This window comes from Grampus griseus (genome assembly GCF_964374135.1).
Source record: "Grampus griseus genome assembly, chromosome: 16".
Taxonomy (NCBI): Eukaryota; Metazoa; Chordata; class Mammalia; order Artiodactyla; family Delphinidae; genus Grampus; species Grampus griseus.
Window position 1 is genome coordinate 27,544,708 of NC_139010.1, and position 24,320 is coordinate 27,569,027.

General features: G+C 41.0%; 1 protein-coding gene and 1 pseudogene across 14 annotated transcripts in view; one reads left to right on the forward strand and one right to left on the reverse strand.

Moving 5' to 3' along the window:
* Positions 1–24,320, reverse strand: part of USP54 (ubiquitin specific peptidase 54) — a 149,257-nt gene that overhangs the window by 88,064 nt on the left and 36,873 nt on the right. For 10 of the 13 annotated variants that reach the window (XM_082673114.1, XM_082673113.1, XM_082673125.1 and 7 more), the window contains exon 1: positions 3,348–3,428. The exons of 1 other annotated variant lie outside the window; for it this stretch is intronic. The gene's annotated coding sequence lies outside the window, so the exon portion shown is untranslated. Of the gene's footprint in view, positions 1–3,347; positions 3,429–23,666; positions 23,757–24,320 lie in introns of those variants that run through there. 2 more of the 13 variants (XM_082673119.1, XM_082673112.1) reach the window with 2 other exon arrangements.
* On the forward strand, positions 23,300–23,718 carry LOC309834398 (protein FAM136A-like; annotated as a pseudogene). Its single transcript has one exon. The product of its transcript is annotated as a protein FAM136A-like (transcript).

A 24,320-nucleotide genomic window follows, 5' to 3' on the forward strand; every position in this document is an offset into this window, starting at 1 on the left:
CATGTAATAAATGTGATTTCTTGAGACTATTGCAACAAAATTATAACACTTAGGGCCAGGTACAAAATAGGAGCTCCATAAATAGTAGCTGTGATTATGATAACTGCATCCCCTATACCCATCCTCTCTCTTTCCTTCTCCCTTTCTCTCTTACACACACCGCCCCCCTCCCACACACACACTTACTGTAAAAATTCTATGAGATTAAACTATAATAGATAGCACAAACCAAAAGCCACATCAAAATGAGGGAAAATGTATTCTAAAAATAATGCATTTTCAATACAATTCACCTCGACTACTGTGGTAACTTCCAAACTATTCTCCCCCTTCTAATCCTACCTATAAAATGGTGCCAAAAGCAATCTCTGATCAATTACTATTTAGCTCAAAAAACTTCAGTGACAAAATACTTATACTTAAAACACAAAAAAATGAGTTGTTCTATGTATACACCCGGCATTTTGCTCAATAAGGAATATGTATATTTATTGAAGAAAACCTGCATATAAGTGGACCCATGCAATTCCAGTCCCTGTTGTTCAAGGGTCATCTGTATTACCCTTCCCCCAGCCCCATCTTCCCAGTATTTCCTAATACTAATAATCCACTCCACTCAGCAAACCTGTCTGAAGAAGCCATCCTGCTGGCAATTTATAGTAATAAAGACTAATGATAGTCACACCCTATTAGGAAGGAGTAGTCATTTATATTTAATTCATTTCCCAAAAGATTTTCTAACTACTGTCCCCTACCAATTGGGATTTAATCTCTCCCTCCCAGGAACATTTTGTTAATCAGTTCTTAACCAACACCCGAGTACTTTATTAGAATAAAAAGCAGAAAGTGACATTGCCTTACACTCAGCAGATGTTCAACACTTGTTAAATAAAAGAATAAATGAAGAACTAAGTTTTTTGAAATACATTTTTCAATTTAGAGATAACTCAGTTATAAGTATAACCAGTCATCTCTTTATTTCTTCCCTGAATCTCCTGCCTAAATCATATCATACCTAAATCATACCTTCTGTTTCCCAAAGGTCTATGGAAGAAAGATACTCTACCTAATAGCCAGTAGAACAAACACAACATTCTTCCTCAAACATGCTGCTAGTAAGGCTTCCCTGGTGGCGCAGTGGTTGAGAATCTGCCTGCCAATGCAGGAGACACGGGTTCGAGCCCTAGTCTGAGAAGATCCCACATGCCGCGGAGCAACTGGGCCCGTGAGCCACAACTACTGAGCCAGCCCGTCTGGAGCCTGTGCTCCGCCACAAGAGAGGCCGTGACAGTGAGAGGCCCGCTCACCGCGATGAAGAGTGGTCCTCGCTCGCCGCAACTAGAGAAAGCCCTCGCACAGAAACGAAGACCCAACACAGCCAAAACTTAAATAAATAAATAAATAAATAAATGTAAAACAAACATACTGTTAGTAGCGCCAAACTAGTAACTGTGGTAGATAAAGGGAAAAAAGTCAATAGTGAATACATTAGGCCCCAGGATAGCAAAATGATAACTATGAGTTCCATAAAGTTGCCTTATATTATCCTCTAGTTCAGTAACTTAGAACTAGAGAGTTTTTTCCTAATTTTTTAAACCCTAAGATTGTTTTTCAACTTAAATGTTCAATTGCAACCATGCAGTATTTATTAATCATTATAAACATACCACTTAAAAAAAAAGGAGCTTACAATTTAAAAAATTAAAAAAAAATAAACATACCACTGCCCAAATTATTTCAGCACAAACAATAATGAAAGCATGATGGCTCTATCAAAAGCCACTGACTGCACTGGCTTGACTCGTTTCTGCTAGGAGAACACTGGCACTGAATGGCACAAGCAACTCCAGTGTGAGAGACCAAGCACATGACTGGGAAGGTGACAGAGGATACGAAGGAAAGAAAGGCATGTATCAAGAACCCCTCCTCTCTGGGGGCAGGAGTGGAGGGAAGGGCAGGGATCCACTGAAATCTACTCTAAAAGCCTTCTAATACTCAAACAAAATCATGCTGCCAGACTCCTGGTTTTGAGCCAGTTCGAATCCCACCTCTACTTCTGACAACTGAGAGACCTTAAGCAAAGTACTTACCCCCCAGCTCTTTCAGCTGTAAAATTATAATAACAGTAGCCACCACTTAGTGAACACCAACTTTATGCTAGGCACCAGACACATGGTACGTCCTTTAATTCTCACAATTAATCTACCAAGTAGGGATTATTTCCCTCATTTTCCAAAAAAAGAAAAACCCATGTTCTACCTATGCATGACTGTTTCCCAAAGGGATAATACTACCTATCTGACAAGGTCATATTGGGAATTAGAAGTAAATGCAAAGCACTTAGCATAGAAACTAGCACTTGCCACATGGTAGTAGAGCTCAGGAATTCATTATTATACAAGTGCACCTATCACTTGAATAAGTGATTCAATTGAACCGCAATGAAATACCACAAACAAGTTTTCCCTCACATCATCTACCATAAAAATGACTTTTAATTAGCAGTACTTCTGAAGAACCCAAGGCTTATAACTTTATAACTGCTTGAAATACCAGAATATCATCCATTCAATGTCAACACATACACACACACACACACACACACACACACACACACACACACACACACTGTTTCTTAGTTGAAGATCAAAACGTATAATCCAAGGAAATAGAAAGCCCATTATGAAAGTGATATTTGACTTAAGTTGAACACCGAATATTAAATATTTTACTTTCAAAAGGATTATAGACCTCACATCTCAAGAGAGAAGGTGCTAATGAACAAATCTAACTTCCCAAAAGTAATTCCCAGAACCATCTGTTATCCTCAGTACTCAGCAAACCATTTCCCAGAATTGACAATATATTGCCAAAATTTTAGTGAATTTTGCCAACATTTGCTGAGAAGAAAAAAGAATCATTCCAATTCTGGAAATAAATGCTACTTTCCAGCTTAGCCACAAAATAAGACCTCTTCTTCATTATTTCTTTTATCAGTATGTTAATACTGAAAATAAGTATAAAGAAATCACAAATAACCTTCTATCTGAAGGAAATTTAAAATACTAAACCCACAACCCTTGCCTTTAATTCTATGAGCTCAAGAAAATCTATGAGAATGGGTTTTTAAACCAATAATAAAAATCAAAGTTCCAAAGCCTTAATAATTGAATAAGAGGAGGGAAGCACAGAAACAACAGTCAGCATTAAAGAAGCCTTCTGAAAGTTAAGAAGTTAACCTCACTTTCAAGGTTTAAACTTTGCCCGTTAAAAGCAACACTTCACAAAGACTGACCAGTTCCCTACATCCCTCCACCCACCCAGTTTTACCATAAGCACGTACTTACCAGAGAGCACACTCAAACCTCCAGCAAAAGGCCACCAGAAATCACAAGGGCATTTGTGGGACCAGTGATACAGGAATGGGGAGGGGCAAGGGAAGAGCTAGAGTTCTGGGGAGGGAAGGGTACGTTGGGAGGAGACAACTGAAGCTAGCAACAATGGGAAACTGTGAATTTAAACCACAAAGGCTTCCCGCAGAACAGAGTAACAGGGAAAGGGCAATTCTTTTTACCACCTACCAGGAACTCAGCACTGACAATTCATGATAAAGCTAAAATCATGGAGCTTCCAACGAAACACAAAGTAAACTTAAGAAACTAACCAAAAGTAACTTGAAAGGACACACCACAAACTTCATAAAGGCTTAAGAAAAACATTTAGGAGTCTGTTTCCTCCCGGAGCATTCCTGATGACAGAGGTCAGCAGTATAACAATAAGGTTTGCGGAGTGGCAGCTGCTTTCAAATGGAGGGCCAGCACTAAAAAAGTCCTTTGCACTAAGTCAAAAGGAGCACTTGAAGACGCTTTTGTAGTGCTTTTGAGAAAACCAAAACAGTGTCGTGTTTGAATCCTTAATTCATAATTCCAAGACTGTCTAGACTTAAATTGAATTAAATCATTTTAAGACGCAAAACTCTTCCAACTATCTTAAACAAGACACACTCTTAAAGAAAATTAATGTGTAAACTGAGAGGTTGGATTCAGGAATCAATTTTTAAAAGCTTGGACTCTCAAAGATTCCCAACCTGAAAGGCGAGGACAGTGAAAAATCTCCCCCCTTCTCTCAGGGAAGAGGCCAAATTATATCACCAAGAACAAACAGCAGGCAGAGTCCTGCCCCCAAACATGTGATCATTCCACCCAGAACTCACATTTGCAGGCAGGGCACAAAGGCCCCAGAGGACCAACGCACACCCTTCTATGTACTACTCCCTGTTATAAAACAGCTTTATTGAAAGGAGTTGTTTTATAAGCATACTGATGAAAAAACTCATCAGCAGAATCCTTGCCAAATAGGAAGTTCTGTTGTATTTCTATAGGTTGAGAGAAAATGTATGGGTTCATTTTTTTAAAGATTTAATTAAGATTTATTGGCAAAATTAAACAAAAGCAGGCACTACCCAAAACTAATTAAGCTCTTACATTTTAACAATATACTAGTCTAAAGTAGTCCTTTCACAAGAAGGGAAGTGCCCAAATTAAAAAAAAAGAAAGAAAGAAAGAAAGAAACTATTGCTTTTCTTTTGCTAACCATTAGCATTCTAATTCAGGTCTCCTAGTGCTTGGTGGAGGGGGTGGTGGAGATGTTAGTGTCATTTCAAAATGTGAAACACAGGATTTCTACGATCAGTGCTAAATACAAAAAAAGAGTGTACAAATATCAAGGTCAAGCTCTCCAATCAAGTCCTTAAGAGATGGTTATATACTCCTTGTGGAACTAATCAAATAAAACTAAGAATACTGGGGCAACCCTGGTTACAATGCAACTAGGTAACATGACTTCTCATCTCAGCCAGGCAAGGGAGGCGATCCACAGGGAAATCTTACCTTATGAACTGTAATCTCTTTTGAAGCCCCTCAGAAAATACTTCATGCAAAACTCTCCTACATACTCACATTCTGCCTTGTATAAGTTATTTTTGGACATTTCTTATTTCCTTTTCAAGACTGCATAGGAGATTCTGTCTCATATAAAGAGAACCCTGTGTCAACCACTAGGCATCTCAACCCAAAATAAATTGAGTAACTACAGCTTTGTGCTAGATGAGTGCCAAATTGCTTATAGGAGTGTTTTTGTGGGCATGATTGCTAGGTCAAGATGTTGCAAGAAGGGGGACCGCTTCCAGGGCTCGAGAGTGGGCTCTTGTCTAACACTCGGAAATGAATCCGAGGAGACACACATACTGACAAAAGCAAAAGACTTTACTGGGAAGGGGCGCCCGAGCAGAGAGCAACAGGGTAAGGGAACCTAGGAGAACTCCTCTGCCCCGTGGTTCACAGTCTCAGGTTTTATGGTAAGGGGATCAGTTTCCAGGTGGCCAATCATCTTGCTTGGCCCATATTCGGTCTGACTCAGGGTCCTTCCTGGTGGCACAGGCATGTCTCAGCTAAGATGGATTTCATCGTGAAGGTTTATGGGAGGTTGCCAGGACACATTGTCTCCTCCCTCCTCCTTCTGGCCCCTCCCAAATTTTTCCAGGTTAGTTTTACAAGACATACTATGGACTGGCGTGTCCTCCCTCCTTTCAGCTCCTCCCAAATTCTCCCGGTTAGTTTTCCACGGCAGAACCATGTTCTTCTTCAGGACCTCCTACTGTGAGACAATGCAGGCAAGCAGTTATCATCCTGCCTCCCCAGCCAAGGTGGGGAGTTTCAGTCAAGGGTTCCCAAACAAAGAGGGAGACTAACATATATGGGTTTAGATGTCATTTTTAAATGTTCAGGAATCCTGAAGTTGGATGACACTGGTTACAACAGTGAAGCTGAGCAGGAGCCTGCAGAGCCTTCCCAGGTACAAAAGCCACTCCGTGTCTCAGTTTCTTGGTTGTAGAAAAAAGGCTTTAGTCTCCTAGGCCTTCCATGAGTTCCAAAGAGCAGCCTCATGCAATCAATGATTAGATTAGTCACAAGACTCCTGGTTCCTCCTGAAGGGATACTGATAACAATCTGATGCATATCTTCGAGCTGTTCTGCAGAAACTAAGACACACACACACACATACACACACACACACACACACACACACACCCGACCTCCCAGGTAGAGAATGGTGACTACATCTAACCACAAGCACTAGACCCCAGACTATCTGGAACCAGAAGGTTGATGACTGAGATTCCAGGAACATTACCCTGTTACCTCACCATCAACCAATCAGAAGAATGTCCATGAGTTGATCAGGCACCCTGCAACCCTCACCCATAATGTTGCCTTTAAAAAACCCTTCCTTGGGACTTCCCTGGCCGTCCAGCGGTTAAGACTTCACCTTCCAATGCCGGGGGTGTGGGTTCGATCCCTGGTCAGGGAGCTAAGATCCCACGTGCCTCGTAGCCAAAAAACCAAAACATAAAATAGAAGCAATATTGTAACAAATTCAATAAAGACTTTAAAAATGGTCCACATCAAAAAAACTTTAGACAAATAAAGCTTCCCTGAAAGTCACTGGGGAGTTCAGGTCTTTTGAGCACAACTGACTGTTCTCTTTGCTTGGCACCCTGCAGTAAATGCTGTGCTTTCCTTCATCACAACCTGGTATCAGCAGATTGGCTTTCCTAGGCTCCAAGCATGTGAACTCAAGTTCGGTTCAATAACAACAGTACTTTGTAAAACTGTGCTTCAACAAAACTTGTCCTATTTTTCAAGTACTTTGCAGGGAATGTTACACCATAAGAGTCCACCTTTGACTATACAGACAAAGACCTCTGAAAAAATATAAAAAATTTTAGCAGGGAGAAACTACTTCTAAGACTTGAATAAAACAATCAAGAGAAATCCTTGTGTGGGTGGGTGGGGTACGTGGGGGGGTGATATGGAAGAACATAGGCCGAAAACTCCCACTTGGTCACATCCACTATCCAGAGGGGTAGGGTACAGCAGAATGTTCAATTTAATAAGAGAATATTTTGCTTCTCTTAGAGCCATAAAAGAGAAACAGAATTTCTCTAAGAAAAACCAAGGTGACTCCCTCCTGGAGTAACCCCAAAAATCATTTTTGTTGGGTTTTATTTCTGAGATGCTAATGATAATGCTGATATTTGCGGAAAGGAAGGAGTTGAGTGGCTCCAGAGTAGGAGCCAGATTGGAAAATAAAAGTGTCTTGATTCTAGCACTCTAGGGAGCAGTGAGGAAATTTGGAGACTTTTAAATAAATTATGGAGGATTGAGGTGGGGAGGGGCAGAGTAAAGACTGCTTTATATCAAGTGGAAGCCCATGGAACAGTAGCATTTGACTCCTGGCTATGTGTTCACATGGGGGAAAAAAAAGCTTAAACTGGAGTTTGGAAAATGAAAATAAAATATGGACTTGATCTTAGTTAACAAGGAACCCAAGAGAAAATATTCTAGCCTTTGACTCTAGATTGTAAAGAAGAATATACTGGAAAGTCCATAGAAAACAATAAAAACTATATACCTAATTTGTATCTAGTTTATATTCTGAGATTTATTTAGTGTCAGTAAATAGCATATGTACCTTGAATAGCTGATTATTTTACTCAAGTACCCATTACTAAGAAGAGGTATAATGCAAAAAAGGAAGAGAGAAGAAAAAAAAAACCAAACAATTATGATCCTAAGGACATACTTCGGATAAACTCTGGCTGTTAACCACAGACCTAAGCAACAAACCATCCAAAAACAGTTCTGTGTATTTCTCACACAAATGGACTCTGAAAAAAGAGGAAAGGCAGTCAGGGGCCACTTATTTGAGTTTCTAATGTCATAATATCATTATCATTTAAATTCATATATTTAATTACATCTTGCATTATCCTAAAAATTATTTGAAATAGCACTATGTCATTATGAATATAGCCAACATATCTCTAGAACAATGGTTTAAAATTTCTTCAAAGAGACTGAAAGCTTCTAGAGAGGAGTAAGGATGTCAAATATCTCTCAAGCACCACAGAATCACCTAAATGCTAGTGAAACCTAGCAGGACTCTGTGGGGCTCTTGGGCCTGGAAGCCTTTCAAACAGTTGCTAATCAGGGAAGGGAGGGGATGCAGAGACAAGGGAGGAGCAGCCAACAAACAACAGTGTAGCCTTGGGGCAGGGTCCTCAAGGGATACTCATAATGATATCTTTGAGCTCTTTTACAGAACTAAAATCCCCAACAAATGGAAGATATTAGCATTCTTTATTCCAGAGAAGGGCACAGTTTAATAACCTCCAGAAGCTCATCAGGAAACCACCTGAGGCCAGATTAAAGGAGTGCAGGCCCTGCACACACCCTGATCCTTATCAGCAACCCCACCCTTGAACCACTGCTGTAAAACTCCTCATCAGGAATTCCCTGGCGATTCAGTGGTTAGGACTCTTTGCTTTCATTGCTGAGGGCCCAGGTTCAACCCCTGGTCAGGGAACTAAGATCCCACAAGCTATGTGGCATGGTCAAAAAAAAAAAAAAATCCTCACCAAATCCCCCCACATTGGGACACACAGTTTTTCAGGGCACAAGTCTTCTGTGTCCCCCTTTGCCTGACAAAGCAATAAAGCTATTCTTTTCTACTTCACCCAAAACTCTGTCTCCAAGATTCAATTCGGCACCAGAGCGCAACTTCCAGAGCTCTTTCTTCTAGTGCTCTTACTCCAAATCTGTGAAGATTTAGGGCAGGCACATAATGAGAGGACTAAAGGACAGTGGTGACTGTGCCAAAATTTCAGGATGGCCACAAACTAAAATTGTGAATAAAACGAAGAGCAATTTGCTCCCAGTTCTGATAACACCTTGCTATGTCACTGAAATAATTATGCGTGTTAACTCAGAAGATTCTAAAGGCAAAAACTCTCCTTAAGAGGTTTCACAAGAACCAAATTGAGTCTACAGTTGTGCTATGCTGTCAGTAGAGTAATTTACATTTTGGGCAATATTTATCCTAAATCGTCTCTGGTCTTCTCTAGCTGTAGTGAAAGCCTCTGAGATTTCTACCACATTTCAGCATTTTATAACTGATTTGGGGTAGAGTTACTAATAATGTATTAAGATATACATGCTAGGGGAAATTCCCTGGTGGTCCAGTGGATAGGACTCCATGCTTCCACTGCCCGGGCCTGGGTTCAATCCCTGGTCAGGGAACTAAGATACTGCAAGCCACGTGGTGCGGCCAAAATATATATATATATATATATATATATATACACACACACACACACGTGCTAAATTTTTCCCCATGTTCAACTGAACCTTAATAACCACACCATCATTGGCACAGTGGTTAGGAATCTGCCTGCCAAAGCAGGGGACACAGATTCAAGCCCTGGTCAGGGAAAATCTCACATGCCGCAGAGCAACTGAGCCTGTGCACCACAACTACTGAGCCTGCACTCTAGAGCCCGTGAGTCACAACTGCTGAGCCCGCATGCCACAACTATTGAAGCCCACATGCCTAGAGCCCGTGCTCCGCAACAAGAAAAGCCACCACAATGAGAAGCCCGTGCGCTGCAACAAAGAGTGGCCCCCACTTGCTGCAACTAGAGAAAGCCCACACACAGCAACGAAGACCCAATGCAGCCAAAAATAAATAAATAAAAATTTTTTTTAAATCCTTTAAAAAAACAAAGTCACACCATCATGCCAGGACAATTCAAGGGGGAAAGAACAGTCTCTTTAACAAACAGTACTGGGGACTTCCCTGGTGGCGAAGTGGATAACACTCCACGTTCGATCCCTGGTCAGGGAACTAGATCCCACATGCATGCCGCAACTAAGAGTTTGCACGTCACAACTAAGGAGTCCACCTGCCACAATTAAGGAGTCTACCTGCTGCAACTAAGGAGCCGGTGAGCCACAACTAAGGAGCCTGCCTGCCTCAACTAAGACCCAGCACAACCAAATAAATAAATTAAATAAATAAATATTTTTTAAAAAAATAGCGTTGAGGCTGTTACCCGAAAATTGGGTTCGCCTCTTGATGCATGTCCAGCCAAAAGACACAACCAAGCCAAAGACTGGGAGAAGGAAGGATTTATTACTTGCAGCAAGTAAGGAGAACACCAAGGATCTTTCCCAAAGCAGTGTCTCCCCAAATAGCAAAATTGGGAAAGTTTTAAGCTAAGAGTACATGCATATTCATGAAGGGACTTGGGCCAACGACAGAGTCCAAGCTTTAGTTGACTGAAGTCACAAGGGTCAGAAAAGGTCAACATAATCATCCCTCAAGTTCCAGCTTTTCTGGTGGTTGAGCACTTCATGCTAATCTTTACCACTAAAACAGAACTGGGAGTCTTTACAACTGATACATTATCTTTGCTATTGTTACTTCTCTTGTCTGACAACTGGTCTGCTTATTTTTGCATTCTTTTGTTCCCTTAAGATCACTAATTACTGAGACTTGTTCAAGGACTAGCACTGTGACCAGGCTTAGATCATAAAATGGCTTAGGCCAAAAATGGCTACTCTTATATCAAGAAAGCCATGCCTGGTTCTCTTTCTCTGGGGAACCCCAACCCTATCTGCTTACAAGGAAACTGGATATCCATATGCAAAAAAATGCAGCTGGACTCCTATCTCATACCATATGAAAAAAAATTAACTAAAAACGGATCAGGGACTTCCCTGGTGGTCCAGTAGGTAAGACTCCATGCTTCCGATGCAGGGGGCCCAGGTTCGATCCCTGGTCAGGCGGGAAACTAGATCCTGCATGCATGCCACAACTAAGAGTTTGCATACCACAACTAAGAAGCCCCCATGCCGCAACTAAAGATCTGGCGTACCACAATTAAACAGGCCACAACGAAGATCCCACATGCAGCAAATAAGACCCAGCACAACGAAAATAAATAAATAAATAATTTTAAATAAATAAATAAAAATGGGTCAGATATCTAAATAAATGAGCTAAAACTATTAAAACTTTTAGAAGAAAGTTTAAGCATACAACTTCATGATTTTGGGTTAGGCAAAGTCCTCTTAGATATGACACAAGCAGCAAAAGGAAAAATAGATAAATTTGACGTCATAACAATTAAAACTTTTATGTTTTAATGGACACCATCAAGAAAGTAATAAGATGGGGCTTCCCTGGTAGCACGGTGGTTAAGAATTCGCCTGCCAATGCAGGGGACACAGGTTCGAGCCCTGCTCCGGGAAGATCCCACATGCCACGGAGCAACTAAGCCCATGCACCACAACTACTGAGCCTGCGCTCTAGAGCCTGCAAGCCACAACTACTGAGCCCGTGTGCCACAACTACTGAAGCCTGCGCCTAGAGCCGTGCTCCACAACAAGGCAAGCCACCGCAATGAAAAGCCCATGCACCACAACGAAGAGTAGCCCCCGCTTGCCACAACTAGAGAAAGCCCACACGCAGCAACAAAGACCCAATGCAGCCTAAAATAAGTTAATTAAAAAAAAATTTTTTTAAGTAATAAGATAACCAAAAAAATGGGAGAAAATATTTGCAAATTACATTTCTGATAAGAGACTTGTATCTAGAATAGATGAAGAATACTTACAACTGAATAATAAAAGCAATCCAATTTAAAAATGGGTATTTCTTAAAACCTCAATTTAAAAAAAGTTCTGAATAGACATTTCTCCAAAGAAGATACACAAATGAATAAGCACATGAAAAGCTGCTCAACAATACAGTATGGAAATAGTCAAGAGGAGTGACTTTACAGTGAAGAAACCTGACAGCCAGTGCCTCAGGCAGGTGATCAAGGTCAATATCAACAATGATAAATCATGTTGACAACATTTACCCTTGATATGATGTGATGAGAATGATACTATATATCTGGATCTTCCACCCAAAAACCCATAACCCCAGTCTAATCATGAGAAAAGTATCAGATGAATTCCAATGGAGGGGCATCCCACAAAATACTTGACCAGTAGTAGTCCAAACTGTCCAGGTCATCAAAAATAATCAAGGGCTTCCCTGGTGGCGCAGTGGTTGAGAGTCCGCCTGCCGATGCAGGGGACACGGGTTCGTGCCCCGGTCTGGGAGGATCCCACATGCCGCGGAGCGGCTGGGCTCGTGAGCCATGGCCGCTGAGCCTGCGCGTCCGGAGCCTGTGCTCCGCAACGGGAGAGGCCACCACAGCAGTGAGAGGCCCGCGTACCGCAAAAAAATAAAAATAAAAAAAAAATAATCAAAGTTTGCAAAACCATTATAACCAAAAGGAGTGGTGATAAGTAATGCAATGTGGAATTTTAGATGTGGACTTAAACAGAAAAATAACTAAGCTGGGATGAAGTGAGAGAGTAGCATTGACATATATACACTACCAAATGTAAAATAGCTAGTGGGAAGCAGCTACGTGGCAAAGGGAGATCAGCTCGGTGCTTTGTGACCACCTAGAGGGGTGGAATAAAGAGGGTGGGGAGGGAGACACAAGTCGGAGGGGATATGGGGATATACGTATGCATATAGCTGATTCACTTTGTTATACAGCAGAAACTAACACAACACTGTAAAGCAATTATACTCCAATAAAGATATTTTTTTTTAAAACTGGGGCTTCCCTGGTGGCGCAGTGGTTGAGAGTCTGCCTGCCGATGCAGGGGACACGGGTTCGTGCCCCGGTCCGGGAAGATCCCACATGCGGCGGAGCAGCTAGGCCCAAGAGCCATGGCCGCTGAGCCAGCGCATCCGCTGCAACGGGAGAGGCCACAACAGTGAGAGGCCCGCATACCCAAAAAAAAAAAAAAAAAAAAAAAAAAAATGAAGACATCTTAACAAACTATGGGCTTTGGTTAATAATGTTTCTATATTGGTTTATTAACTGCAACAAATGTGCCACACTAGTGTAAGATGTTACTAATAGGGGAAACTGTGGAGAGACACAATAGGGTAACTCTCTACTACTGAAAGGAAGCGGGACCCTGTGAGGCCCACCTGGGTATAAATCCTTTCCATGTCCCCTGTTTCCTGTTTGTAGGAAACAGGCTTCATTCAGCCACCTTGACTTTCCCTGAGTTCCAAAGGGCAGATTCAAACAGTTGCTTATCAGGGAAGGGAGTGAATGCAGAAACAAAGGAGGAGCAGTTAAGAAACAACAGTGCAGGGACATCCCGGGTGATCCAGTGGTTAAGAATCCGCCTTCCGATGTATGGGATGTGGGTTCAATCCCTGGTCAGGGCCACAGCTAGAGAGAAGCCCGTGCGCTGCAATGAAAGATCCCGCATGCCGCAACTAAGACCCGATGCAGCCAAATAAATAAAAAAATATTTTAAAAAAAGAAAGAAACAGTGCAGCAATAAAAGCGAGGTCCTGGTTCCTCCTCAAGGAATATACATAATAATACCTTTGAGGGCTTCTGTAGGAAATAAGGCCCCCACCTAGGTAGAGGAGGGTAACTTCAGGCTGTGCACAAGATTCTTGGAACACCACCCTGTTACTTCACTACCAACCAATCAGAAGAAAGCCTGCACACAAAATAAGGAAGACTGACCTCCTCCCCAAATGATTCTCCCTTAAAACACTTTCATGGGGCTTCCCTGGTGGCACAGTGGTTAAGAATCCACCTGCCAATGCAGGAGATACAGGTTCGAGCCCTGGTCCAGGAAGATCCCACATGCCGCAGAGCAACTAAGCCTGTGCACCACAACTACTGAAACCCACGCGCCTAAAGCCAGTGCTCAGCAACAAGAGAAGCCACCGCAAGGAGAAGCCTGCGCACCGCAACGAAGAGTAGCCCCTGCTCGTCACAACTAGAGAAAGCCCACGTGCAGCAACGAAGACCCAATGCAGCCATAAATAAACAAACAAACAAATAAATAAATAAATAGAACACTTTCATGGTTAAGCAGAATCGTCAGAGTTGGTTTTTAGGCACAGGTCTGCCATCTCCCCAGATTGCCAGCCTCCTGAATAACCTTTCCTTTCCAACCAACATGTCTGTCAAGTATCAGCTTTTGAGCAGTGAGCGAGCAGCAGAATCTGAATTTGGTAACACTATTTGCTCAATTTTTCTATAAATCTATAACTGTTCTAAAAAATAAACTGCTTTTTATTAGCTTGTTAATAATTAATAATTTTTTAAAAACATGGTTAAATTAAACAAAGAAATGAAAATCAAAACCACCTCTTCACACCAAAATGGCTAAAATAATAAGGGTTAACAAGAGTGGAAAGAAATCTGAATCTTCCTGCACTGCTGTTGGAAATGTAAAATGGTACAGCCACTGTAAAAAACAGCCTGGTAGATCCTCAAAAGATTAAACATAGAGTTACCATATGACCCAGCAATTCTATTCCTAGAGATAGATAGGTAGGTAGGTAGGTTAGGTAGGTAGGTGGGTAGGTAGAGAGATAATCTCCAAGAGAAATTAAAACATATGTTCACTTAAAAACTTGTACATGGGGCTTCCCTGGTGGCGCAGTGGTTGAGAGTCCGCCTGCCGATGCAGGGGACGCGGGTTCGTGTCCTGGCCCGGGAAGATCCCACATGCCGTGGAGCGGCTGGGCCCGTGAGCCATGGCTGCTGAGCCTGTGCGTCCGGAGCCTGTGCTCCACAACGGGAGAGGCCACAACAGTGAGAGGCCCGTGTACAGCAAAAAAAAAAAAAAACTTGTACATGAATGTTCATAGCAGCATTATTCATAATAGCCAAAAAGTGGAAACAACCCAAATGTATATCAACTGATAAATTGATAAATAAAATGTGATATATTCATACCATAGAACAGTATTCTGTCATTATAAGAATGAAGTACTAATACATGCTACAACATGAATAAACCTTGAAAATATCATGCTAAGTGAAAAAGGCCAGTCACAAGGACCACCTATTGTACGATTCCAATTATATGAAATATCCAGAATAGGCAAATTACAGAGATAGAAAGTAGATTAATGGTTGCCTAGGACTGAGAGGAGGTGTGAAAGAAATAGAAAGTGACTGCTAATAGATATACCATTAATTTTGGAGGTGATAAAAATATTCTAAAATTAATTGTGGTGATGGTTGTTCAACTCTGTAAAGATATTAAAAACTACTGAATTGTAAAACTTTAAATGGATGAATTGTGTGGTATGTGAATTATATCTCAATAAAGCTATTATTTTAAAAAATCACAGTTTTCCTCTTTGCAAAACAAGGACACTGTTCCATGTCTGTGGTTTAAATTAGGTTCCCATAAACAACAGCAGCTGTCACCTGGTAAAACTAGATGGCTTCAAATGCTTGGCAAACAACTTATGTGTGTATGAGATTTTGAATAGCTGTTTTTAAAGAATACATAAGCAAGAAAATCAGGCTGTCAGGGCATTCTTACTGTCTGACATTGTCATTTAGTTCAGGACAGAATGCAATCACCATTTCTCTAATCAAGAAGTCAACAGTACTGATTACATGTATGTCCAAAGTGAATGGACACAGATAATTCACTGTGACAAAAATAAGGCTGAAAATGACACCAACATGTCACAGCAGCAAAAGTCAGAGTACAAGTGTTACGTTTGGGTGGAAAGACAGAACAGATGAACAAGGCAGGCTGAAACGACACTTGCTGGGCACACCCTTTGCTAAACAATTACAAACATTTCCCTACATGTCTGTAGAAATCCTTCCTGTTGCTTTTTGGGCAAATTTCCCCAGAGTACTCTCAGAAGCTGACTTAAAACCGTCTGTTTGAAAAACAATCTGACTGTGCTCAAGGTGCAAAGAAAGCAGAGAACTAATGAACCTTTGGTGAGTGAAAAGGGGGACAAAAGGATAGGGGGAAAAGATGGGCAAGTATTTACCTTCATTAAAGAGACTTAAACACCACTCCCGAGTTGGTGATCTGAACTAGGAACACGGGAAAAGGGAGACATGACAGCATGGTATTAATGGTTTGGGAAAGGAACTGGTCCTTTGTGCCACTTTATTTTCTTTCCTTAAACAAAGAATTTAAATGTCCAGTTCACAGAGAGAAAAAATAGATGACCAATAAAGATAAGGAAAATGTCCTATCTCATTCATATTAAAGAAATGTAAAAGAAAAGTACTATCACCTTTTGTATCTCAGAATGCCAAGTATTTAAAAGTTTGGTGAAACCAGAGCAGGTGAGGGTGAGGGGAGGGGTAAACTCTCATTCACTCCTGGTAGAAATAAAATTAATTTGGTGGTATTTCTCAATTTAAAATGCTTATACCGGGGCTTCCCTGGTGGCGCAGTGGTTGAGAGTCCGCCTGCCGATGCAGGGGACACGGGTTCATGCCCCAGTGCGGGAAGATCCCACATGCCCTGGAGCGGCTAGGCCCGTGAGCCATGGTCGCTGAGCCTGCGCGTCCAGAGCCTGTGCTCCGCAACGGGAGAGGCCACAACAGTGAGAGGCCCGCGTACCGCAAAAAAAAAAAAAAAAAAAAAAAAAATGCTTATACCCTTTGTTTCAGCAATTCAACTTCCAGAAATTTACCCTGCAGTTTGCAAAGATAATGTAGAAAGATATTACAGTTGCACCGTTTGTAATAAGTAAAAACTAAATGTCTGTCAATAGGAGATTGGTTAAATTATGGTAAGTCTCATTTGGGAATATTTACAGATGAAATAATATGTAAGAAATTTACTTCAAAATAATTATGGGTTGACTAAGGAGGAGTGGGGGAAGGATAGATGAAACACAACTTACCATGTATTTAATAGTTCATGAAGCTGGTGATGGGTACAGGTGAGTTCAACACACTCTTCTCCTTACATTTGTATATGTTTGAAATTTTCCATAATAAAAACATACAAATGTATAAACAACCTCACTGAAGGGGGTAGTGGATAAAGGTACTGACCTAAGCAACTATGGAAATGACTGGAGTTTTTAAGACTAACAGCAAAGAAACTGAACGTTACCACTGCCATGCTAGCTAGTACAGATGCTTCCCACAGGTGTACAAGTTAACAATTCTGAAAAACACTATACATGTATACTGGAATTGAACAATTAAGTAAATGAATGGGAGATAGTGGAAGGTTTCTCACGTTTGGAATGGGAAGTTACAGATAAGACAGAGGAAAAGGCTAAAATTATCCATGTGGTAACAGATTAGAGTTGGAGTATAAACTTGTGTTTAGCTTAATAAAGATACAGATGGGGGACCTCCCTGGCAGTCCAGTGGTTAAGACTCTGCGCTTCCAATGCAGGGGGTGTGGGTTCGACCCCTGGTCAAGGAACTAAGATCCCACATGCTGCATGGCGTGGCCAAAAAATAAAACACTTTTTAAAAATAAATAAATAAAGATGGTTACATCTAGAAATATTTACAGATGTGTATATGTATACACGCATATATTTACTTGCTGTCAGCTGAGAATGTTTAGAATCAATGACACACCAGTTGCAACAAGCACACCTAGACCTGACATCTTAGTTTCAAATACTATTCTCCAATAAAGGAATCCAAGGTTCCTTGGAGAAATGGCTAATTCTAGGCCTGGGACAGGAAATACATGAGATGAGCCTGGAGCATCTTATAATGTCAAAAAGTAAGGAAATGCTAAAAACAAAACACAACAAATATCCTAAATTGATAGAGGTATATCAAAGGGACACAGGAGACAACCAAAGGAGTGCCCAATGGCCAAATCTGAAACAATTTGAGAAGAAAAAGAAAGTAATATTGGGTTATAGGCTAAAGAATAAGATAAATATCTATGAGTCCATACCAATTTAAAGAAATGTATTCCTGGGGAATTCCCTGGTGGTTCAGTGGTTAGGACTCCACGCTTTCACTGCAGGGGGCATGGGTTCAATCCCTGGTTGGGGAACTAAGATCCCGCATGCTGCGCAGTGCAACCAAAAAAAAAAAAAATGTTTTTTTTGAAGTATAGTTGATTTACAATGTTGTGTTAGTTTCTGGTGTACAGCAAAGTGACTCCATTTTTTATATATACATATATATATTCTTTTTCATATTCTTTTCCATTATGGTTTATCCCAGGATATTGAATATAGTTCCCTGTGTTATACAGTAGGACCTTGTTTATCCATTCTAAATGTAATAGTTTGCACCTACCAACTCCATACTCCCAGTCCATCCCTCTCCCTCCCGCTTCCCTTTGGCAACCATAAGTCTGTTCTCTATAAGTCTATTTCTGTTTTATAGATAGGTTCATTTTGCCATATTTTAGATTCCACATATAAGTGATATCATATGGTATTTGTCTTTCTCTTTCTGACTTGCTTCACTTAGTATGATAACCTCTAGTTCCATCCATGTTGCTGCAAATGGCATTATTTAGGTCTTTTTTATGGCCGAGCAGTATTCCATTGTGTATATGTACCATATCTTCTTTATCCATTCAACTGTCAATGGACATTTCAGTTGTTTCCATGTCCTGGCTACTGTGAATAGTGCTGCTATGAACATAGGGTTGCATGTAACTTTTTTTTTTGTTTTGCAGTACGCGGGCCTCTCACTGTTGTGGCCTCTCCCGTTGCGGAGCACAGGCTCCGTATGCGCAGGCTCAGCGGCCATGGCTCACGGGCCCAGCCACTCTGCGGCATGTGGGATCTTCCTGGACCGGGGCACGAACCCGTGTCCCCTGCATCAGCAGGCGGACTCTCAACCACTGCGCCACCAGGGAAGCCCTGCATGTAACTTTTTGAATTATAGCTTTCTCTGGATATATGCCCAGGAGTGGGATTGCTAGATCATATGGTAATTCTATTTTTAGTTTTCTGAGGAACCTCCATACTGTTTTCCATAGTGGCTGCACCAACTTACATTCCCACCAACAATGTAGGAGGGTTCCACACCCTCTCTAGCATTTGTTATTTGTAGACATTTTAAGGCTGGCCAGTGTGAGGTGGTACCTCATTGTAGTTTTGAATTGCATTTCTCTAATAATTAGTGATGTTGAGCATCTTTTCATGTGCCTACTGGCCATCTATATGTATTCTTTGGAGAAATGTCTATTAAGGTCTTCTGCACATTTTTCAGTTGAGTTATTTGTTTTTTTTATTGTTGAGCTGTAGGAGCTCTTTGTATATTGTGGAAATTAAGCCCTTGTCTGTTGTATCATTTATAAATATTTTCCCCCATTTTGTAGGTTGTCTTTTCGTAAAAAAAAAATAAAAATTTTTAACAAAAAATTTAAAAAATAAATAAAATTGGCAACTGCCTAGAAAACAAACTTAGGGGAAAGGAGTAGGGGAGGGATAAATTAGGAGGCTGGGATTAATAGCTATACGCTACGATATATAAAATAGATAAACAACAGGGTCCTACTGTATAGCACAGGGAACTATATTCAATATCTTATAATAACCTATAATAGAAAAGAATCTGAAAAAGAAAAAATATATAGATATATATATATTGCTGTACATTTTGCTGTACAACAGAAACTAACACAACATTGTAAATCAACTATACTTCAATAAAAATTAATTAATTAAAATGGCCAGGGCTTCCCTGGTGGCTCAATGGTTAAGAATCCGCCTGCCAATGCAAGGGACACAGGTTCGAGCCCTGGCCCGAGAAGATCTCACATGCCGCAGAGCAACTACTGAACACCACAACTACTGAGCCTGTGCTCTAGAACCTGTGAGCCACCACTACTGAAGCCTGTGCACCTAGAGCCCATGCTCTGCAACAAGAGAAGCCACAGCAATGAGCCCGTGCACAGCAATGAAGACCCAACGCAGCCAAAAATAAAATAAGTAAAATAAATAAATTTTTTTTAAAAATGGCCAATTGCGAATAAAGTCAATATTTGTTTACCTAAAAAAAGTATATTAAATTAAGATAATAGGGACTTCCCTGGTGGCGCAGTGGTTAAGAATCTGCCTGCCAATGCAGGGAACAAGGGTTCGATCCCTGGTCCGGGAAGGTCCCACATGCCTTAGAGCAACTAAGCCCATGTGCCACAACTACTGAGCCCATGCGCCACAACTACTGAAGCCCACACACCTACAGCCTATGCTCCTCAACAAGAGAAGCTACCGCAATGAGAAGCCCACACACCGCAACTAGAGAAAGCCCACACACAGCAATGAAGACCCAATGCAGCCAAAAAATAAACTTCTAAAAAAAGAAAAACAAAATTTTTAATTAATATAATAAAATAAAATTACCAACTGCCACCCTATCTCCTTACCCTGCCTTAGTTTTTTTAATTGTACTTATCACTACCAGACATTACTCATTATCTACCTTCCCCATTAGAATGTAAGCTCCATAAGGCAAGGGCTTTCTTTATCTTATTTGCTACTGTATCTCCAGAGTCTAGTACACTATGTGGACACATAGTGGGCATGCCATAAATAACTTGCTGAATGAATAAATGATTAGGGTGTTAGGTGAAAAGAGCAGATTATAACAGTATTTTCAAAAATATTTCATTTTTATAAAATCAAGCAAAATGGAAAACAAAAGCTACTATACACGCGCAGAGTCAATTCTCATTACATGGATTCCTCATATGCCAATTTTCCTACTCACTAAAATAATTTGTAACCTCAAAATCAATATTTGCAACACTTCTGTGATCACTCATGGACATGTGAATGCACAGAATGGTGAAAATTTTGAGTTGCCTGAGGTGCACATTCCCAACTAGGTCAAAGCCTGAAGGCAATACTCAGCCTTCTGTTTCAGCTCTCATACTACTAACTAGTGTCCTTTTAGTGGTTTATTTAGTACAACATTTTTCACATTTTTGTGCTTTTGGTTGGTGATTTCACTGTTTAAAATAACCCCCAAGTGTAGTACTGAAGTCTATTGTTTCTAAGTGCAAGAAAGCTGTGATGTGCCTTCTGGAGAAAATATGTGTGTTAGATAAGGTTCATTCAGGCATAAGTCACAGTGCTATTCACCATGAGTTCAATGTTAGTGAATCAATAATATATATTAAATAATGTGCCTTTAAAAAAAACACACATAAAACAAGGTTACATGTTGATTAGTTAACAAAAATGGGACCAGAGACTCATAGGAACCTAATCCTGTATTTCCCCTAGGAGCAATGATTCAGTATTCATTAATTCAGTGTTTGCTGTGATGCTATAGAACATATGAGCACAAATAATAAATCTGTGCGTATTTGTACATGTAAAATTAAATTAAAAGGTCAGAGAGATTATATACCATTATACCATGAGGTTAACATAGTTATTGTTAATATAATCTTTGGGTGGGAAGATTATAAAGTATTCTTATTTTTTCCTTATTTGTATTTTCTATTTTTTCTTTTACAATGAAAATATTTTTTGTTAGAAGAAAAAACTGAGTTGCTGCTAATATTTTAAAATAAGAATTATAGTAGTAAACATTCTATGGTAGCCAAAGGAATATAAAAACAGGAAAAGAGGGCTTCCCTGGTGGCGCAGTGGTTGAGAGTCCGCCTGACGATGAAGGGGAGACGGGTTCGTGCCCCGGTCCGCGAGGATCCCACATGCCGCAGAGCGGCTGGGCCCGTGAGCCATGGCCGCTGAGCCTACACGTCCGGAGCCTGTGCTCCGCAACGGGAGAGGCCACAACAGTGAGAGGCCCACGTACCGCGAAAAAAAAAAAAAAGCAGGAAAAGAACAGTGATTTTAAATAATTAAAGTGTAAATTTATAGCTCTCCTCTTAACTTTTTAACCTGGATCTTCTAAATGAAACCTCGTATGTGCAAATACACATGTAAGCCTATACACTTCTCCCTGATTAGTGATTAACAGACTACTCAAATACTAACAGTTTGAAACTCACTCATTTATAATTATAAAATTTTAGAGTAGAAATAATCTTTGGAGAACTTAAAGTTTCTAATCTAATGCAAGAAAATTTTTTGTAATCTTTTTTACAAGAGGTCACCCAGCCCCTAACAGACTATGTTCAAGAACAGAAATCACATCATCTTATAAGGCCATACATTTTAATTTCCACCCACTGCTCTTAGTTCAATCTCTGATCAAAAACAGAGGAGATCTACTATTTCCTCTTTACATATGCCTTTCAAATTATATAAGACAAAACTCATGTGTTCCCTTAGTCGCCCTTTCCAGGCTAAATACTCTAGTACAACCAAGACTCGGAGCAGTTCACAACTTTATTCATCCCCTCATGTAATCCCCACTCTTTTAAGTATGCACTGGATCTGCTGACTTGCTTCTAACAAAATATAGCAAACGTGATGGGATGTCATTTGCAAGATTAGATTAGACTCTGGCTTCCATCTTCTTCACTGTCATGGAAGCCAGCTGCCATGTTGTATGGAGAGTCCCACAAGGCAAGGAATTGAAGGATGCCTCAGCCAACAAGCTAGAAAGGAACTAAGGTCCTCCGTCAGTTAACCCGTGAGAAGCGGAATCATGCCACAGGAGAGGCAGAACTTGGAAGCTGATCCTCCCCCAGTTGAGTCCTCAGATGAAATCAAAGCTCCTGTTAAAAACTTGTTTACAAGGACTTCCCTGGCGGTGCAGTGGTTAAGAATCCACCTGCCAATGCAGGGGACACAGGTTCGATCCCTGGTCCCGGAAGATCCCACATGCCACGGAGCAACTAAGCCCATGCACCACAACTACTAAGCCCGTGCTCTAGAGACCGCAAGCCACAACTACTGAAGCCCACACACCTAAACCCCATGCTCTGCAACAAGAGAAGCCACCACAATGAGAAGCCGGCCCACCACAACAAAGAGTAGACCCCGCTCTCCGCAACTAGAGAAAGCCCACACACAGCAATGAAGACCCAAAGCAGCCAAATAAATAAATAAATAAATAAATAACTTGATTACAGCCTATGAGAGACACACTCTGATTCCTAACTCACAGAAACACAGATAACAAATATTTGCTGCTTTAAGTTGCAAAATTTTGAGGTAATTTGTTATGCAGCAATAGATGAATAATACACTAGTAATTTCACTTCTCATCATAGCCTAGAAAAATTCTCACACATGTATCTTCCTTAATTAGAGGAAAACTGAAAACAAGTTAAATGTTCATCAAAGGGGAATGAATAAATACAATGTGATACAGTCTTAAGATTTAATGCTATGTATCATTTTTAAAATGGAATATACAAGGTAGATCTCTAAGGGTGAAAAAAAGGACTGATAACTTATCTACTGCATTTGAATGAATGGAGCAGAGTTTTAGGTCCTAGCTAAGAGTCTGGGAATGATTTAATAATGATTAGAACTTTAAAAACCGAGCAAATGAAAAAAGCAAGGCAATTATGCTTAGGAAAATGAAAAATTGTATAAGAAAAGAATTATCTGGAAAGGGCGGGCCACAGTGACCCAGGAAGCAGCGAGGCAGCGGGCTCCTGAGCGGGAGTCCATGTGGGTGCCGGCCAGCAGGGAGCAGCGCCAGGTCGCCATGGCAGAGCTGCAGCAGCTCCTGGTGCAGGAGGCGGTAGACTCTATGGTGAAGAGTCTGGAGAGACAGAACATCTGGGAAAGATGCAGGGCCTCATGTCCCACTGCAGCACCGTCTGTTGTGAGGACAGCCAGGCGTCCATGCAGCAAGTGCACCAGTGCATTGCGTGCTGCCATGCACCTCTGGCTCAAGCCCAGGCCCTGGTGACCAGCGAGCTGGAGAAGTTCCAGGATGGTCTGGCCCGGTGCACTATGCATTGCAACGACAAAGCCAAAGATTCAATAGATGCAGGGAGTAAAGAGCTTCAGGTGAAGCAGCAGCTGGAGAGTTGCGTGAACAAGTGTGTGGATGACCACATGAACCTCACCCCAACCATGACCAAGAAGATGAAGGAGTGTCTCTCGTCCATTGGGAAATAGATGTCTGCTATTGGCCATTGGGGCTGAAGGCAGGAATCTGTTTAAAAAGAGGAATGGGGATTTGAGTTTTCTAAGGAAAGTTTATGAATGAGGAAATTAAGGATGGCTGCAAGTTTAAGGCCTATGTCACTTGCCTCTGGACACTGGTTCCCTTGTGTTTGAATCCTAGAAAGTGAAAAAAATTGGTGCTAAAATTTGGGTCAGAGATAGCACAAGATAGCACAGGAGAGTTTTTGTGAGCCTGAATTTCATGTGGCAAGTGCTTATCCTGGCACAGATACTATGAGCTGTTTACCAGAAGGATCACTACAACATTTTCCACAAACTGGAAATAAAACAAAATCCATGAGGTCACTAATTTAGAAGGGGGCTTCTGGGGATCTGTTTTGCTTGGTTTTGTTTTATATACAAGGGCATGAAGTTACTTTAAGATGTAGAGTTGGGGGAGGTAGTTTGGATAAAAACTTTGAAAGGGTCCTTGCAGGTATTCATTTCTGGCCGTCAAAATGTGGATGCGCATTTCTTAAAATTCTCACACATGACATCTTTCAGCCTGGAGACCCTGTAAAAATATAAGAAGCGCTATCACACTGGTAGGGGAA